A 21099-nucleotide genomic window follows, 5' to 3' on the forward strand; every position below is an offset into this window, starting at 1 on the left:
ATGACAGCAGTACCTGTATATGCAATAATAACTAATATATAGGAATGAATACACACTAGAGCATGACAATGCAGGTTTACTGAAGTTGATACAATTCCAAAATGGCCAATCACAGATATGTGCGGGAAAAACGGACTATAAGCGCCCCATAGGCGGGAATACACAGCATAAACTATTGTAGAACTGACCTGCAGGCAGAATGACAGGAGTAGGAGAGGGTAGTTGCTTTCAAGCACAGAGGTGGGGTGTTGAGGAGTCCAGGTACATGGTCTGGCTCCTAGTCCATAATCATGAGGCCCAACTCATGCAGGGCCAGGTCCTCTGGGGAGCATACAGTGCTGAGGCGTGGGACCGGTTAGCTCATGATCTCACCAGTGCCACAGGGATTCCAAGGACTGGTGAGCAGGTCCGTCACCACCATGCGGATCTGAAGAGATGCAAGCAGGACCAACAGAACCTTTGGATCCAGGAGGACCTGCAAACACCCAACGCCCCACTACTGAGTAAGTAACATTTAATTATGTATGTAAGAAATTAAACTAGCTGATATTGAGATGTGTATTCCAATATTACTTCATTTATATTACAGCTGCAGGTGTCCGTTCTGCGAACCGCAGAGCCTATGGCGATAGGCTGGTGCAGTTGCGCCACCAGGCAAGGTCAGTAATCCACTACCAGTAACTGTAAAGAAATATAAAAGTATGACAGTCAGCAAAAGAGTGCAGTGTAGTCAGTAAGGAATAAAATCTGCAAGTAACAGTGTGAAAGTGTATGCAAGTATTGCTTGATTACAAAAGTGTGTTTCAGCCTGTAAGTTTAACCTAAACATGAAACTGTCCGACATATATTCTGAAATAAAAATGCCCTGCCTGTAAGAAAATAGTACACAACCTGCAGCAGGCTGAAAAGTATAGCTGCAGAAGATGATGAAATCACATGTGTGAAATATATCCCTGTGGAAAGACTGAAACATGACAAAAGTGAGACTGCTGGAAAGGATTGTAATAACTACTGGTAAAACATGTCAATAAAGCCTAGAAGTACCATCCTGAATAGTAAAATGAAAGCAAGTGAGAGAGTGTGAGAAAGTGTCATGAATCCAGCAATACAGTAGTAATAACCCCTGAATAAAGTATACTGCAGTCAAGACAATGAAATGCATGTGAGATTCAAAACCAAACAGCAAAATCTGTTCAAAGTGTTGCTGCATCTGGAATGTGTATCCCAAAATCAGGATATGTTGCTCTCAGTCTGCAATATGCAGATAGGATGTTTGTCAGATATACCAAACATCCACACTTGTCTACAGCTATATAAAGCAAATGTAGCAGGATGATGTAGCTGAACAAAGCTAGATATGAATGTGTATGAAGAACCATAAAATGTATATTGATGTTGCAGTAACAGTCCTATCACCAAGTTGAAAAGTTATCATATAGGAAACTGTAGTTAGAACAGTAGTGTGTATATAACTGCAGCTATTAGAAATGTACAGCATATGTATTGTTATTCGAAGGTGTTAATATTACTTTCTTCACCCCACCCTATAACCACATATAACCCATTCCACGTGAAAATGGTATGTGCAATCACAATTAACACCCCTGGACGTTTGTCCTGTTGGGTCATATATATTTGCATGTCTGTTGATGCATCTGCCCTGTTCATACATCCAGACCTGATGGCCTGTTGCCATCAATTAACCCTGCATGTTGTTGGACTGTGTATGTCTGTTCAAATTATGCATGTGTTATGCACGCTGTTCAATGGTGTGAATATCTGGGTGTTTGGTTAATGGGAATACTAATGCATGCTGTTACAACTAATTGTGAATGGTATTATATGTCACTAACCCAAACTGTCATGACATAATGCAAAACATAGTACGACAGGGAAGGCGGGTTCCAGCGGACCCACCTCTCCCACCTCAGCTGGCGAGTGCACCTGGCACTAGTGCCGAGTCCGGACCCTCCTCCGGTGGCCCTGTGCCACCTGCGGGTGGAAGCGCTGCAGGGGATGGGGCCCGCCCCCCCTCTGCAAGTGTGGCCGGAGGAGAACCACCACTCACCCTCCGTAGCGTCCGGACTGTGGTGCGTAGGGAGATTCGGGACTCTGTTCTCGAGCCCCTACGCCAGCTCGAGGCACGGGTGGCGCAACTAACGGGCATGCCTGTTGCCCCGCCTACACAGCCCCCAGCACAGCCCCGTCCTGGGCAGTGAAGGAACAGTGGCAACTGCCTATGGGTGGGGATATCAGTTCCACTGTTGCCATCTGTGGGCTCATGGGCTCTGGATATCCAAACCTCCGTCCCAGTCAATTGCGTAACCCCCCCACACATGTCATACACTGCCCCTGTATGCGTCTTGTTTGTCTTGTCTGTTTACCTACCCAACCTACCTCCCCAGCTCTACCGATTTCCTTCACCTGACATACCACTCTCACCTGAAAAAAAAAAAAAAAAAAGGGCACTCTGTACCCACAAAAAAAATACGCCCCATACATAGCTGCCCATTCCGCACACATGGACATGGAACCTTTCAATTACAATTGGCTGTACAACAAGTATTATTGTTGTCCTGACACCTCTTTCAGGGGTGGAAGGTTTCAAATGTCACACCAAATTACATACATATGCACAGCTGTTGCTGATGAAGAAATGGGCAGCTATGGGCCTTACCTACATCCCTCCTGCACATCCCAAGCTTGTTTCCCTACTGTCTTACCCTCTTTGGGACCCCTTTTTTACCACTTTCCTGTCTCCCCATTTTCTTTTCTTTCAAAGAAAATAGCGCGGGTGTGCGCAAGAGTAAGCACGTTTAAGCGGTTGTAAGCGGGTGTGCGAGGAGCTAACCGCCAGTGCGCATGCGTGAGCTCCGCGCAAACCAGCGCTAACCCGGTTACAACTGCTTAAAAGTGCCTTAGTCACTTTGATTGACAGGTCCTGTACTCAGTTCAAAAGCAAAATAAAATCCCACTGTGAGTCCCGAACCCAGGACCTTGGAAACAGTAGTCTGCATGACTTACCACTAAGCCATGACTCTTATATAAGAACATTGTGCTAAAATAAATATATCATGTAATAGTAGGAATGAATGTAAAGGGAATATAGATGTGTAGTACACAAAGCATGCCATTTAGAATTACTATCAAAACTAGTGGATTTCCATAATAGTAGTGTGTGAACAGAAACAGCCATGCTAGTTGGAAGCTAGTAGGTAATAATGTCACTATAGCACCTTGCAAGCCACACACATACTCACAGCAGGATAAGCACTGCCCATACCCCACAACCTCTTACAGGAACACATCTGGACCAAGTAATAAAATATGTGGAGCAAAGGCCCAAAACCAGGGACACATTACAAATAATGTTACAACAAACGCAGACAGTTCAGAGAGTAACAGGGTCTGCACTTTGTGGGATGTTTGGAAGGGTATGCAGTCTGAAACTTGAATGTTTGTCACCATATTCTGACTTGAGCCCAGAGTGACTTGCCAGAAAAAGGTGTGCATGAGATATTGACCAAAATATGAGGCAGAAATGTGGACAACCTGCAAATATCTGTACACATGACGGGTCTGACACCACCATATTTGAATAGTTAAGAGCCTAGACATAGCAACAGTGAATGACTTACAGGGATGCCCCACAGACCCCATGTGAAATGTACAAACAGTAGGCAGAAAGGTGTAACACATGCAATGGTAACTATGGAGTCCTGAAAGTATTCATCACTTGCATGGCAGAAAAAGTGTAGTAATACATATGCTCATGCTAACCCACAGTCACAACTGCAGCATACCAGACATTTTAATAGGTGTACCCCACGGACATGTACCATTCCATGAGGCACATAACAGATGAACCTGAAAGTCTCTGGGGCCTGCTCAGCAGCATACTCAAATACCCTAATAGATGTCAAGGCCCACACCATGGCCAGACCACACTGCATGCTGTAACACCCTAGCAGATATAGCAAGCATTCCAAGGTGTGAATGTACATGGAAAATAGGAAAGCTACAGCAGCACACTACAGTCAAGACACCTAGCAGGCATACAAGTAGTGACTGTAAAGGGCAACTATTGAAGCCTTAGCAACAAAGTGCAAGCAAAAGTGAAAGGAAAGCACACACACACACACATTAACAGTAGTAGTAGTTGTAGGTGTCAGTGTACATACACAGTTAGTACAGGAAACTGGAGAAATGAATGGAGGAATGTTAATCTACAACACACCTGGAAATATGAGAGAGATACCAACCTTTACACTCACAGAACATTGTCCACAGCATAACAGCATGGTCCCTGCCCTTAAAATCTGAAAGGGCTACTCCTATCTCACATACCTTTTTATAGCACTGTTCTGAAATCACAGTGAGAACTGCAATCAGTACACAACTGGCTGCATGCAATTAGCAAATGCTGGCTAACAATTGGTGCAGAGGCCATCACATGGGCATATGCAGATACCTACAAAAGTATGCTGTACTCCCAGTCCACACATGCAATACTTTCATTGCACCCTGAGAAGGACGTGAGAGACAGACAGAGAGAGAGAGAGAGAGAGAGAGAGAGACAGAGAAAACTGCAATTAAGCAGACACAAACAAATTGTTCAGCAACAGCTACCTGAAAGTTGACAACTGGGAAGTGGAGCAGCAGGACAGAGAACCAGACGGCAACACAAGCAGCTGTGACAAACACAGGTAATGTAAAGTAATACTATAAAGGTCTACATACTGTAAACCCTCCATATGTGTCATTGGTCTGTATCCATATGTATATGAAGATGTGTAAAGGGCAGGGGACATACAGCAACTATCAGTGAAGGCTGTACATACATTTGTATGTGAGAGCATCTATGTGCACATATCAATGTTGGTTGATTGTAGGTTGTAGTGCCATGTACAAAGTAGGTTTCACAGTTATGTATGTTTAGCAGTATGTTAGTGTGTGTATACAGTATGGTAGACAAATATGTTGATATACCTGTCTAACATATGGATACGTATGTATGTCAACATATGTATGTGTATATATATATATATATATATATATATATATATATATATATATATATATATATATGTATGTATACATACATAGAGAGATGTAGGAATACATAGACAGATGTAGATAGAATATTGTACAAACATATCTATGTAATGCACACATACAGATATAGATATATGTAGATACATATACATAGACAGACTGATCTGACTACCTACAGGTATGACTGTATATGACGACCTGCAACACAGCCTGTCCCACCCCCTCTGTCACTCACACCCCCTCTGTGTCCCCCCCTCCACATCTATAGCAATATATGTACATCAATATATATATGTGTATATGTATACGGACATATATATATATATATATATATATATATATATATGAGAGAGAGAGAGAGATGTATATAAATTCTGAGTGAGGCACATGTGTACAGATGTATTGCAACAGGTGCCTGGTGACAAAGGCATGGAGTGAACACCAGTGTCAAAACCGGAGTACCATACCACATTCTAGATCACCTACACCAGTAACCACCAGATATGTGATTGGCTGCCCACCACTGCATGCGTCAGGGGTGAACAGGGTCATAAATGTGTACAATAGTGGCCCCAATGATAGTCACAGTGGCACACTATCCCTGGAATACCTGCACATGGTATGTGTCAGCGGACATGGTGTGTCAGCTATGGACATGTAGGTCGGTGTACCCCTCCACACCACATAATGGATGCCATGGTATGGACCTCACATGACAGCTACAGATATGGAGAAGGACACAGTGACATGTACAACACTGTGACAATGCACTCAAACACATTACCAATGCACAGTGACGGACAACACCACAGAGTACACATATGCTACCCACATAGAGGTTACCACTCCCGGATTTACATATGTAAGTCACACCCATGACAGATGTCCAACAACCATAGTAACACCTCACACAATCCACAACCTAAATGTCTGCTGTGTGTCGTCCGTGCCACTGCAATAAAGTGCACATGTGGAGGTAAGAGTTCCAACCCACAGATAAGACATACCCTGCAATAAACCACACAGTGTTAAGAAGCAAGACTCCCCATGAGTACATGTCACACGTACCCCTGCTGAATGTTAGTCAGATAGGTAATATGCCATATGAGTCACCCTGTGTAACTGTGTGACAGCAGCAGGTACCATCACACCACGTGTCACAATGGTCAGGGTAGCAGAACAGTACGCTGCTGTAGTCCCAGGGGCAATAGCATATTGTATAGTATTGTATTGTATTGTATTGTAATGTAATGTGTTGTATTGTATTGGTATGTTGAGGTGCCTCCTTCGTGGAGTGGAACCACTACTGCTGTGCGCCAGTGTACAGGTACATATCCTGTAGTCAGGCTAGTGTTACATAGCACTTCTATATGTGTGTTTAGCTCCTGTCAGAGTTTATGTAGCATGCAACTGGGGATACCATCAGGTCCCATTCATGTTGTGTATTCTGCTGCCCTGAGGGTGGCTCTCACCTGGACATCTGTGATGACAGGGAGGTTACAGTCAGCTGGGATAACTATGTCTTATTTTGGGGGCGGGGATCGGGTGACACCTGCACTGAACCTGTCTGCCACAATGTTGTCGATATCTGTGGTGTCAGTGAAATATTTGTTGTTGTGTACTAACTATGGGCATAGAGGATGGATCCTGACCAGGTTGCTAACATAACTGAAGAAGGCCTTCTGGTTATCTGTAGTGTCCCTCTTGATTTCCCTCTCAAAGTTGCCCATGGATTTTGTATGATGGAAAATAGATCCTTACTAGTGCTGCTCAGACATGCCCTCCCTTTATGGAATTATGCTCAGTCTTGCAGTAGCTTCCATCTTCTGTAATACAATCTGTCTACGGCTGGGGTCCACCAGACAGGATGCTGTCCCTTTGTGGAGACCGTCTTGGTCATATATGGGATTGCATGATCCATGCATTCTCGGAGATGTCTGTAGAAAGCAATTGTGTAGGGATCAGCATTGTGGGTTGTATCTGCCACTGGCCCAGTGGGCAGAAAGGATACCATGTCACTGTTACAAAGTGTAAAGTTTGTATCTGTAATGTTATGCACTATAGTCGTTTGTGCTGGTAGTGGAGGTGGGATATGTATATCCAGGGCAATCAGTGTGTGGTCAGCTCACAGTAGTTGATGATGTAGGCCATACAGTACCTAGATACAAACCCCCAGAATGAGGAGGTGCTCTTGACCTGAATCAGTGTTCTGACTGCTGGGGTTTGGTAGTATGTCGTATGGAGTGTGCCAGGTACTGTTGCACAGTTGCTGGCTGAGCACTGATACCTGGCTATCTACATGTGTATCCACCAATAGACAGACAGATGCTACATATGTGAGATATGTTGTATCATAACAGTAGAGTAGCATGTGTAGTATGTGTGCCAAATTCTGCTGACATATATTGCTGATACCGGGTTATTTTCTTTCTCAGGTACATGGCCCACCCGCGGAATCCCACCTACTCCACAGCTGAGGATGAGGAGATACACCAGAGCCTGGTGCGGGATTATGCAATACTCTTTTCCCACACCAGCCAGAATCAGCAGGAGAGGGCTGCACTGTGGCAAGACCTTGTCCGTCGGGTAAATGACATAGGCACGCATAATACGACATATGAGCAGGTACGAAATCACTGCAGTGATTTAATCAGACATGTCCGTCAGCATGCGTCTGGTATCCACAGGCAACAGGTCGCCACAGGTGGTGGGGTGGCTACACATCCCCCACTCACCAGACTGGAGGGACTACTCATGAGTGTAGTGGCTCCAGTCCGCCAGCAACAACAGCAGCAGCAGACATGCATTATGATGGAGGCTAGAGCCACGCAGCAGCAAGACAGTGAACGTGCAGGTAATATGCCATATGTACAGTTGACTGTTGTGTACACTGGTAGTTAATGCATGTGTGAGGTGTGACCTTGGTTTGTAGCTGTCACCATAGTATTTAATGTGCAAGTGTGATATCCTCAATATTAGCAGCTGACCTGTGAAAGGCGACTGTTGTACTACTGACCTGTATCATACTCAGTTAACAATGGCACAGTTGTGCCCACTGACATCAGTTTCTTCCCGTCTGCAGGACCCTCTGGTATAACAGCAATGCAGCCTATCCATGCTGGTGAGTGTGCATTAACAATTCCTGTAATAGTGTTGATAGTAATAGTACTATTTGGCTCACTTAGTAGTGCTCTTTGTATGCATGTAGGTGTGTCTGTGTGTTGATATCATGCATACTGAGTACTGTACAATTGTGTGAAACTGTGTGCATGTGTGCACCTGAGCACGTGTGCATGTGTGCACCTGTGCATCACTGGTAATGTGTAGACATTGTAAACTGTGTTTCCCGTTTCCCTCCCACAGGTTCTATTGCTGCTCTGGTGTCATGTAGCAGGAAACCTGAATCAGGTGCCGTGGGTATGGATAATGATGACATCTGTGTAATGGCACAGGAAAGTATGCCAGGGTCCGCCATTGGTCAGCCGATTGACAGTACACAGCTGTCGACCCCATCAATGCGCACAGTTATCCTGCCAATACACCCTTTGTCACCAATGTCCCTAGGTGATGGACAGCATACAGTGGGCATTGACCAGGGTAATGTGGTATCTGTGACACATGCCTCCCCACACAGCAGCCATGGGCATGGCCCAGAGATGGTACCACACAGAAAGATGTCCAGGGGTTCTCGTGGGAGCATCCGTGGGCGTACTGCCCCTGTCAGACGTGCCCACAGAGGTCTTACAACCTCAGCTATGTTTCGGGCTGTCATGCAGGCACAGTCACATATGGAACGGTACACCAGACAGGGTCTGAGGGAGCTGACAGCATGTCGCACAACCATGACTGACAGTATGCATGACATTGCGGCTGCCATCCGTGATTTCACCGATGTCATAGACAGACGTTGTGGGGACATATTAGACCGGTTCCACAACTACATGTCCATGAGCCAGGGCGATGGTGGGCGGGTGAGGTATCGACGTGGCCGTATGCCAGCAACAGCAGCAGCTGGCAGTCGTCGCGGACGACAACAGGGCCGCGGCCGCCCACGTAGTGCCAGCAGCAGTCCCAACAATGCTAGGTCTGTGCTGTCATCAGACCGCCCCAGGAGACCACGTGCACGTGGCTCTGGCCAGGCCCGACAGGGATCTGTGTCCAGTCAACGAACACCTGCTTCTGATGACAGTACCCAATCTGGGTTGGTACTGGATACGGTCCGTAGCACCCCTGCAAGGCACAGGTACCGTTGTCCGTGGCCAGAGACACTGATCTGTATGACCTGGCAGGTACAGTCTGTGGCTGTCCACAAACACCAGTATATGGCAGCCATGAGGTGGAACTGTGTGCATCCATACACACATGCGAATTGACAATACCTAGGGCTACCGTATACACGCATTGCCCCACCTTCTACTGCTGTCCCTCACCAACACACATACACATACATGTCAATTGGTGGTATCGGTGGCTGACTCAGGCATACCAAGTTCACACCCTGTGCATATGATGAAACTGTGCCACCTCCTGCAATCTGTAACAACTGTGCAGGTACAGGTTAACATGTTGCTGATGCACAGGGTGACCACATAGATGTGTAGTAATAGTATCATGTTGTTAACAGTACTGTGTGCTGAATTAATTGTGGGTATATCACAGCATGCCTGATGCAGTAAGTGTGTGATTGTCATGTCCTGTTGTCTACACCCATGGTAAGTACCATAGTGTATCATCTGCACATGTTGGCATACTGGTGGTAATGATGTCAACAGAAGGCTACATACATAGGTAGCACAGGGGATAAGGTAATGAATGTAGTAATACACAATGATGGACATGTAAATTGCAAGTGGCATGTTGCCCACACTGGACTCTGCAATGCAGATGTTTGAGGATGTTGATATGTGTGCAGTACTACACGACTGGTACAGGACACACAGGAGCACCCTAGCACTGCATGCTCACATCTCATACCATGCTAGACAGCCCCAACACACATAACTAACTGTCACAGGAGGGAGAGTCCCCATATATGTCAGGGATACTGTGGTGGCAGGCCAGGTAGCATACATCCTACTAAGTATGGAACCACTGAGTGAAGGCTCAGTGTCTGTTATTTGACATGTGTATTACTGCAGGTATGAGCACATGGGTTTCCATCCAGTTATTGTACATCCTGACAGTACATGGTCTGTACACTTGTGTGCACTGAGACTGGACCCTAGCCATCCGACCCGTGTATTTCCATGTACATGTGCAAAGTACTTGCATATTTGCAGTGTTACCTACTGGAACTGGTACAGCTTGTTTGTTGTACAATGGACTACATGCAGCCCTGTTTACTGTAGCTTTGTTTACATGCATGTTTGCTTGCAATTACCCTGGAATACTGATCACACCTGCAATGCATAGTTATAGAGCTTCTGCGGACTCCTAGTGCCATCTGCATAGCTTACTATATATGTCCATGTCCCACTTGACAGGATGTCACTGTTTGTCCTGTTCACATGTACATTGCCTGTGACACAGTGCATATGACTTACCTGGCATGTGTCCACGTGAGCAGTCATATATGCTACTGCTAACTAATCACAGGCACTACACCTTCACATATTCATCTTCTGTTGAACTACCTGCTTCGCTAGGGACGGCCTGCACCTGTCAACCCTGGGCTTTCAGATATTGGCAAAGGCTCTTGCTACCCCCATAGTGCCTATGTTAGGCAAGGCTCAAATGACAAACCCACCTTCATAGGTATCACAAGGGATAAGAAACTAAGAGTAATGCTACCCAAAGCCAGAAGTCTAAACCTCCAGATGCATGCACCCAAAACACTCCTTGGCATGGAGAACATCGATATCTGTGCAGTAACAGATGCCTGGTTCAGGGCTACTGAGAGCACACCAGCACTACCAGGTTTAACCTGGTTGATTTCTTTGAAACAGTCACCAAGGCCATTGACGAGGGGAAGGTGGTTCACACAGCCTACCTGGACCTTGCAAAAGCCTTCACAACAATACCGCACTTGGGCATTCTAGAGAAGCTCACCAGCTTAAATATAAGCCCCTATGTCACTAGATGGATTGCACAGTGGCTCAAGGACAGAACCCACATGGTTAGAATTGCTGGAGCCATGCCAGACTCCAAACCAGTTACGAGTTCTGTCCCACAAGGCTCAGTCCTGGGACCTCTCTTGTTTGGTATATATTTATTGGAGGTACAGGCCAACACGGACGGACTGTGGCTGACCAAATATGCAGATGACTGCGAACTGGCCACCATAATCGACTCTCCAGCCGACACAAGCATCTTCCAAAGGGGCATCATAGAAACAGACAACATGTGCCAGAGCCATGGCCTTCAGCTGAACAGTGTTTAGAAAGGGGAATGTGCATCCTGTAGTCTGTTCACCTAGTTGCCAAAAGGGACATTGTCCTCACACACACTAACCCCCCTCAGCCAAAAACACACACTTGCCATTCGCAGGATTCAAACCCCTATCTGTCTAAGTTATGACACTTGAGACGGACACATTAGCAGAGTGTGCTATTCGCATTACTGGGAGGTTCCCTTCTCTTGCTGTACTTAGAGTGCTGACATCATCTGTGTTTAGAAAGGGGAATGTGCATCCTGTAGTGTGTTTCCCAGTTGCCAAAAGGGACATTTCTCTCCCACAGACTTACACACACACACACACACACACACACACACACACACACACACACACACACACACACACACACACACACACACACACACAGTATTTGCAGGATTCAAACCCCTACCTAACTATGTTATGACACTTGTGATAGACGCATTAGCAGAGCGCGCTATTCGCATTACTGGGAAGTTTCTTTTCTCCTGCTGTACTTATAGGGTGCTGACATCATCAGTGTTTAGAAAGGGGAATGTGCATCCTGTGGGGAGGCAGACACCAAGCACACTCTGGCTAAGCTGTCATTCCCTAGGGCAAACAGCCTAGTGTTGACCTCTACACCCATATGTTTAATTGTCAAATGCACATTATTTGTTGCTGATAGACTGTTTGCACATCTTTATTGCCATAGCATTCCCTGTTTGTAAGAACAACTTGTGCATCTGTGGAAGATGTTTGCATATGGGAGGGATCCACTATATCACGTATGTCTCTGTAGTCATTTAACTGTGTGCACTGGGCAGACTGCTGTAATGTGGTTGGTTCCTGGAATAACACATAAAAATACCAGATATGTGTGTCCAACTGCTAAACTGAGAGTTGGCCTAAGTGTGTGAGCATGCCCAGTTCAGCCTTCCCATGGCATGCCCAGTGTGAGCATTCCATATGTTGGACTCTGCAGCCCACCACATTTGTGGATGAGTGTGAACTTCAACAAATATCACCCGTTTATGGTTGTGTGTCATGTTGTGTAGTTACTGTACAACTGCTTTGTGTGTGAACACAACAGGATTATACTGTGCCTGCAGTGTTTGCATGGGATACTTTGCATACAGTTGTCAACATCCTTTCACACTGACCTAACACTGTAGTACTGTATAGTGTACTGGTAGTACTTTGACTGTGGTGGACAGTATCCTGGGCTTTAGTGCTATCACTGCTTTACATTTCGATAGTGGGCACAACAGCCTGGTTAGGGGCCAGTTGTGTACATCTGACCATGTTGCATTCTGTTCAGATATGAACTACTTAAACCAGGCTTGTCCAACATTGGTAGTGTATTCCACAACATAGGTGTACATTTTCAAACACTAGCGATGTGCCCTAGTCCATGTCTAATGCTAGTTGGAGAGTGTGTTTGTCCTTCAACACACATTGTAAGTGGAGTTTGCCATGACATATATCATGGTTAGTATACTGTGCCTCTGTCTACCTGTGACATGACAGTGATACCCAGGATAAAGCTACCATCTCCCATCCACTCATCAAGACTCCTATTGAGGAAGACTGATAAGTGACTCTATGGGTAGCCTGTACTGGGGGTTCACTCATGGGTGGGGGTGGCTTCTGTGTTATGGATCACGCAGTACAGCTTGTCCTATGTAAGTCAGTGCTGGGGTTCAGGTCTCTCATGTGCATAGCTCACTGCCATTCAGATTGTACAAGGTGCAGCATGTTTATTGATACCAGCAACACAGGCAATACATGGCATCTGTGCTAGCTCTTTGATACTCCTGGTGAGGTACTGTTGCGGACTTTACGGTTGATGGAGGTGTCTGCTGAGGTACATCCCACAGGGGCTATTGTAGTCAATTGTACCGCTGATGAAGGATGACTGCACAGCCACAATGACCTCCCCTTATCTAGATCTGACAACCTTCATGATTAGGTGGGTATATGGTATGTTTCTGTAAACACTACAGCACATGTTTGTCCAATGCAGGATATCTATCACCTTGTGTCCCCAGGTCTCTCATTACATGTTAACTACATAATGGGTTAACACCTATGTGGTAATTGGTGGGCACTTACTGTATATCCACGGGGGTTGACTATACACGTTTCTGCAATTAGCTAGCTGACATGGCTATGGCACCAGTTGTCTGTTTCTATGTGGCCCTTTTGTGGGATGCTTGTGTCAGCTGGTGGATCATATGTGGTGAGCAGTTTGTAGTCCTCTGCAAACATGTTCGGACACAGTCCTTCCATGTTTGCCTGTACCTATGGGACATATATACCAGACGAGGGAGATCCCAGGACCAAGCCTTGTGGGATGCCAGTTATATCTGGTTTGTAGTCTGACATGGCTGCAGCATGTCTGACCATGTCTGTTCTGTCCTTGGTCTGGTTTGCAACCCCTCTACTGACATAGGGGTTTATATTTAAGCTGGTGAGCTTATCTATAATGAACTCGTAGGGTATTGTATAGAAGCCTTTGCAAGGTCCAGCTACGCTGTGTGGACCACATTGCCCTCATCAATGACCTTAATGACTGTTTCAATTGAGTCAAACATGTTTAGGGGCAGGATCTGCACTTAAGCCACACTGGGTAGGGTCCGGTGTCAGTAGGTCCCCAATATCTTTATGTCTGTGGTACATGCTGATCCTTTCCATAGCTGGGCAGACCGAGCTTCTCAGGATTCTGGGGTAGTAGTTTTCAGTATCCATTCAGGCAACACCTTTGTTGAGAAGGACCACTGTTGTTGAACACTGCTCTTTGGGTACACATTCTGTGGTAAGGCTGACATTGAGCAGTAGTGTGGTTTGGCATTCCATTCATCTTGGAGTACATGTCGCACTAAGCCCAGGACACCATCTCATACCATTGCTGCTGTGTGTTTTGCTTTGTAGATGTTGGCTTTTACCTCAGCATCTGCAATGTCAGGGGGCCAGCAGTCTGCTGGGATAGATATTCTGCATTCGGGGTTTGCACTGCACCTGTCAGGATGTATGTTGGCAATATGTGTGTGTGTTTGTGATATTTGTGTGATTCAGAGCATATCTGTGAATTCCCAACATGGTTCCTACCATCAGTTGTGAAAGCCTTGGGATTATCCTTAGTGTCCTGTACAATTTGCATCTTCATAGGTTCATAGGTTCATACTAGGCTATCCACCCTAGGGCATTTGTTAGCCTAGCCAGAGTGTGTGTGGCTTTTGCCACCCCTTGCTATGTGAATATTATGGCCATTTATGATTTGCTTTGCTGTGCCTCTGTCTGAACATGACACAGTGAAGACCCCCAGTGTAACTCTACAATCATCCATCCACTTGGCAAGATTCCTGTTGAAGAGTGTCAGTGAGGGGCTCTGCCTAACATGGAGTGGGATTCTGGTCCAGGGTGTGGGGAGCCTCTGGATTATGCATCTGTCCCACCAGCACATCCTATTTCATTATTTGTTGAGGTTGACATCTCTCACTCTCACAGCTCCGATAGATTTGAGTTTTCTGGGGTGGAGCATGTCCATTACTCCTGTGTTGGGCATGGCCTTCTACAACAGGCATGCAATGCCTCTGTGTAGGCAGTATGTGACTGCATTCAGCTGGGGTGTCTACAGCCAGGCAGCATATGACAAATATTTGAGACCCTTTATCCTCTTTGTGAGGTACCTTTGAGGTCTTTCTAACTGCTGCAGGTGTCAGGTAAGGTACATCCCATATGAGGCATTGTACTAGATTACGGGTGTGATTAGAGAACGGTATAGGGGCACAATGACCTCTGTTGACGTAGATGTGAATCCTTTCCTGATACGGTGTCAAATGTAGACAGTCTTCCTAGCCACATTGGCAATGTGGGTGTCACATAATGGGTTACTGTCCACTTGTGTCCCTAGGTCCCTGGTTACTCCTTCCATACATAATGGTTTACCACCTATGTGGTAATGTGTGGTACCTTGTTTGGTATTTGGTGGGACATTCATACTGTCCAGTGTCTTCAGGACGGCTGGGTGGGGTTCCTGTGTGTGAGAGTGTGGTCTGTAGCATGCTACAGACTATACAGCAGTCTTGCCTACAGTTAGTTGCACATGGGTGGACTCCAATGCCTTGTGCATTGTCAGTTACCTGGACATATGGGTGTCTGTGCTGAATATGGATACTCACCCTCCTTTTATGTTTTGTTCCAGGTTTTGGGGCCATGACACATGATACGTGGTATAACCTGGTAGTGCTGGTGTGCTGTCAGGAGGCTTGCAGCAGGTTTCTGTCACTGCACAGACATCGATGTTCTCCATACTGGGGATGGCCTTGGGAGCATGCATATTGGGGTTTACACATCTGGCATTGGTCAGCATTTCCCTTATGTTTCTTTCCACTTATGTTTTCTAGGGTGGTGGGTCAGTCTTTTCAGCCTTGCCTACAAAAGGCTCTATGGAGGTGGCAAAGGCCTTATCCAATATTCCGACGCCCAGGGGTAACAGGTGCAAGCCATCCCAAGAACAGCTGCGTGGCTTGTCAAGCATGACATCCCAAGCAGACAGACATTGGATCCCCTTGGAATGACACCAGTAAGTGTGCCACTTGCTATGACTGATCATTCCGTACTGTGGCATTATTCTTGGTAAGGGTAGGATGCTGCAAACGGTGAGTGTCATACAGGCCTGGACTACATAATCAGAGAGCTCATCTATGTCTCTTTTCATGTAGTCTAGGGAGGTACATCTCAGGTCATTCACACCAGCATGGACTATGACTGCATCATATTTCTACTTGCTTTGGAGTGACCTGCAGACTTCTGTTATGTGGCGTATTGTGGCAGCCTACAGGCAGCTTACTGTACCCTTTCCCTTGTTCAGTCTGGTGTGCGGGACAGCAGTGTGTCTGACTATGGAGTCACCTATTACAACTGTATCAGGCATGTTGTTTCTCCTTCTGGCCTGTGACTGTTTGGCACACCAGCTTTGTGTACTATGTGTTGCATGTGCTATGTTTGGAGGTTGTTTGATTGGGTGTCTGCTTTAGAGGCCTCTGTTGGTGTGCTGTGTTTGTAATTTGTGCCTCCGGGAATGTTATTCTGTGTTTATGTGTTTGGTTTGCAGTTGTGATAGGTCTATGTGGGACTGTGTTTGTGGTGTGTGTGGTTACCTTCTCCTCCTGACTAGTTTTGGGAGTACTGAGTTGAGGGAGCTCAGCCTCCAGTTTGGATAGATGGTTGCATCTCTCACATATATTTGTATTTCTTGGGTGGAGTTGGGGTTGTCTGTGTACTTGGGGCAGGTGTAACATTGCCTCAGGATTCACAGATTCAACTTGTTGTGGCTGGCCTTAGTGGATTGTATGTGTGGACAGATTTTATTGCCATACTACTGATCAGTGATTACTTCATTGTTTATGTTTGCTCTATCATGTAGTAGCTTCCTCATTCTCTTGCATGGTTTGGTTATGGCTGGTGTCCACCATGCCAGATTCCTGCATGTATGGCATTGTGTCTTGTTTTAATTTAGGATTGCATAATCCAAGCATTCCTGGCAGTGTTCATGGAATGGCTGTATTACAGGTTCTGAGGTGTGGCCCATATTTTGCACCTGCACAGGACCTTTAATGGATTCCACATCAGTTTGGAGGAGTGCAAATATTGCTTAACACATGTTTTCCACTGTGGTTTTCTGGCCAGGGACTGTGGTCAGGATTTGTATATCCAGTGTGATTACTCTATGGTCTGGTTTTACCAGTGAGCAATACACTTCTCATCTTGCCATCCAGTACCCATGTTGCCAATTATCACATCCAGTATGCTTACCCCTCTTGTGGGAGTGGTACGTTGTTTCTGGGCCTTTTGGTTTATGGATTCTATGAACTTTTGTCCCACACTGTTGGAGCTAGTATAATGCTCCCAGTCTATGTCTGGGTATTTTCAGTCACCCAATATAATGTGGTTTGGAGGACTTGATATATTCATGTATTCCAGCATAGGCCAGGTGCAGTTCCTGGTGTTGGGACAGTAGTCTGTAGCAGGCTATAAACTGGGGGGCAGTTTTAGCCACTGTTACTTGACCATGGCTAGTCCATGCTGCTTTTTGTTGTGGTACCAACATGGGGGTGTGGTTATCCTTGACAATTCTTGCTAGTCACCCTCCTTTTGTAGCTTGTTCCATGTTTTGAGGCCGTACAGCACAGTATGAGGTGTAACCTGGTAGTGTTAGGGTGCTGTTGTGAGCCTTGACTCAGTTTTCTGTTACAGCGCAGATATCAACTTTCTCCATACTGGGTGAGTTTAGACTGCATGCATCTTGCTGTTTCGACTTATCACTTATCTTATTCTTATCCCTTCTGATACCTATGGAGATAGGTTTGTGTTTTGAGCCTTACCTATTCAGGGCACACTGTGGGTAACAACAGCCTTTGCCAGTATCCATACGGCCTGCACTGATAGGTGCACGCCAGTCCTAGCAGGTGGTGCATCATGTCATGCTCAGCATGTCATCCCAGACTGGCACACATTGGATCCCCTTTGACTAACTGCGATACTTCAGTCAATTATTGCACTTGATCATCTCATTGTCATGTTGTGGCATGATGCTTGGTGAGGGTAGGATGTTAGTCAGGGTCCTCAGGTGTGCATATAGTACATGGTGTTACATTACTTAACACACAGCATTCACGCCTCAGGTAGTGCTGCAGGGCTGCCTCTGTCGGATGCGCATATTACACTTCCCTGTACATGTTTGAGAGCAGGTTGTGTCATGTTAGGCATCCCTGTTACTATATGAGTGAGTCAGAGAGGGGTATCATTCCCAGGGTTCCTACTGAGCCAGTGTATGTGCTATGCGTTGCCTCTTTGCCAAGGCCAGGGCATACTGGGCACGCCTCCTTCTGCCTACTGGGGCAGGCTCAAGTTGTTCCTCCTCCGAGTCACGCTCTGCCTGTGATGGCCTTGGCAATGGTGGGGGGCTGTTTGGCCCGGCCCTATGCTGGTCCTGCTGCAGCTGTTTTCGCAAGATCATATTATGTAGTACAGCACATACCATGACAATTTGGGTACATGTAGTTGGTGTGTACTGCAAGGCTCCACCAGATGTGTCCAGATACCGGAACCGTGACTTGAGCAGCCCAAACACACGCTCTATTACATTACGTGTTTGTGCGTGTGCCTCATTATGGCGTTCCTGTTCAGGTGTGTGTGCGTTTCTGATGGGTGTCATCAGCCACGGCTCCAGTGCATAACCTGCATCCCCCACTAGGTGTCCATGCGGGATGTCCCCATTGGCAAATGTCTGGTACAGCTGCATCAAATGCCAGATGTGGGAATCGTGGTAGCATTTGTGGGTTTAAAACCTTCATTTTTATGTTTTATACAGCGCAGCCCGTTTGCGCGGGGCTGCGCTGGGTTTAAACATCGGCAATCGCTGAAAAAAAAATTATACTTTTATTATATTTGCATCAGGTTACTTTGCCAATGGCCACATATTTGGCCAATGGCATGCTGCCTGACACATATGCACCCTTTATTTGGAGCTGACATGGCTCCATTGCAGTTTTTGCAGAAACGTACTCAGTTGTCAACTGAGTACATTTCTGCAGCTAAAACCGCTCTTACACGGGCTGTTCTGGGCTTCCTGGATCGCTAATCATCCTCATTTGCATGCTATTCAGCTGCAAGTGAGGTGATTAGCTTATCCACGCCCACTCCGTGTAAGAGCCGTTTTAGCTCGTCTCTTACACGGACTTTGGGCTGTTCCTGGATTGCGAAGGCTGCATGGAGTCTTACACTACTCTTAGACTCCGTGCAAGCCTTCGTGAATCCGGCCCAATGTCTAATGGTAAATGGATTTTAGCAACAGTATTAAGTAAAATCAGATGGTGGCTATGGATAAAGGAGTGAGGGTCTAACATGGATGAAAATTTAGTATGACTGTGTAAACAGATTTGTATGTATGTATATTATATTACGTGTGTATGCGTATATATATATATATATATATATATATATATACATATATATATATAAAATATACATATATATATATATATATATAAAATATACAAATATAAATATATGGGTCTATATCAGAACATCGAAGTATTAAAACTTCAAATGTTCTGATATCAAACACTATTCAACGAATGCTAAGAATAGCGAAGGTGTTAAAGAACAGCGAATTCTTTCCTCGGGAAAAGATTAGGTTGGCCGTTTCTGTGGCTTCGCTATTCTTGGCGCTGTGGTGGAAAGTTACGGGTTGGGTTCAGGTAAGTGTGCGATTGTTTGTACGTTAGGGTCGGGTTAAGTGAGTTAGGGTTAGGGTGCGGGTTAGGCGTGTGTGCGACAGTGACAGACTTTAGGGTTGGGGCAGTTTAAGTGAGTGTGTGATACTGACAGACATTAAGGTTAGGGTTTGGGTTAAGGTAAGTGGGTAGATAGTAGTGTATGTTTAGTTCAGTGTAGCGTTAGATGTAGGACTTTAAATGTATGTGCGTGGTTGCTGTTTATGTGCTTGTGTTGTGTGTGTATGTTTCTGAGCAGCAAATTTTTTCCATGGGAAAAAATTAACTGTTCTGAATGTTCGATATTTTCATGTTTAGATGTTTTGGGGCCGATAAAATAGCGTTCGCTATTTTCATCTTTCGATAATGTGATAAACACGCTATATATATATATATATATATATATATATATATATATATATATATATATATATATATAAATATATATATATATATATATATATATATATATATATATAAATATATTAATATATATATATATATTAATATATATATATATATATATATATATATATATATATATATATATATATATATATATATGTGTGTGTGTGTGTGTAATATGGATCTACTTTACATGGTCAACATTTCACAAAGCCAAAGACCATATGGCCGAGACCATATGAACGACTTCTGAAATGTCGATCATGTGAAAAGAAAGAAAAAACAACAATCACTAACTTAAACATTGCTAGCAGGGGAGCAAGCCCCCCACACTCCCTTAAACTGAAATATACAAACTCTGAGATCACACTACAGTGCGGAACATGGAAATCTTTCCATTCCGCACTGTATGGAGATGCCTGTTCCATATGGTAGACATTTCAAGTGTCGATCATATGGTCTCCGGCTTTCTGAAATGTTGACCATGTGAAGGGGACCCATACATATATATATATATATATATATTTATATATATACATATATATATACATATATATATATATATATATATATATACATATATATATATATATATATATACATATATATATATATATATATACACATATATATATATATATATATATATATATATATACATATACATACACACACACACACACACACACACACACACACACACATAAATAAGTTAATATTTTGCACTTGTAAATAAGTAAATATTTTGTAAGATCTTTTTATGTAGCTCAGGTGGATGTAAGATCCCACTACACCATCACCAGTTCAACCGGATAAGGTCTCGTTTTGACATCTCATCCAAAGGATGGCACACATTCAGGAATGCAGCCTCCCAAACCAATTCCTAAATTTTCAGAAGTGCCCATCCACGTTTAACTTGGAACAAATACACCTATGTACATTTTCAACAAAGTTTACACCTCTAGATAACAGCAGTTGTTCCAATAATTGACGGCTGCACAGACA

General features: G+C 44.8%; 1 protein-coding gene across 1 annotated transcript in view; it reads right to left on the reverse strand.

The window, feature by feature from the left end:
* LOC122801242 (septin-2-like) overlaps positions 1-21099 on the reverse strand; it is a 919510-nt gene that overhangs the window by 705458 nt on the left and 192953 nt on the right. The window lies entirely within an intron of this gene.

Source organism: Protopterus annectens, chromosome 4.part1 (genome assembly GCF_019279795.1).
Source record: "Protopterus annectens isolate FY-2018-M chromosome 4.part1, PAN1.0, whole genome shotgun sequence".
Classification (NCBI taxonomy): domain Eukaryota; kingdom Metazoa; phylum Chordata; order Ceratodontiformes; family Protopteridae; genus Protopterus; species Protopterus annectens.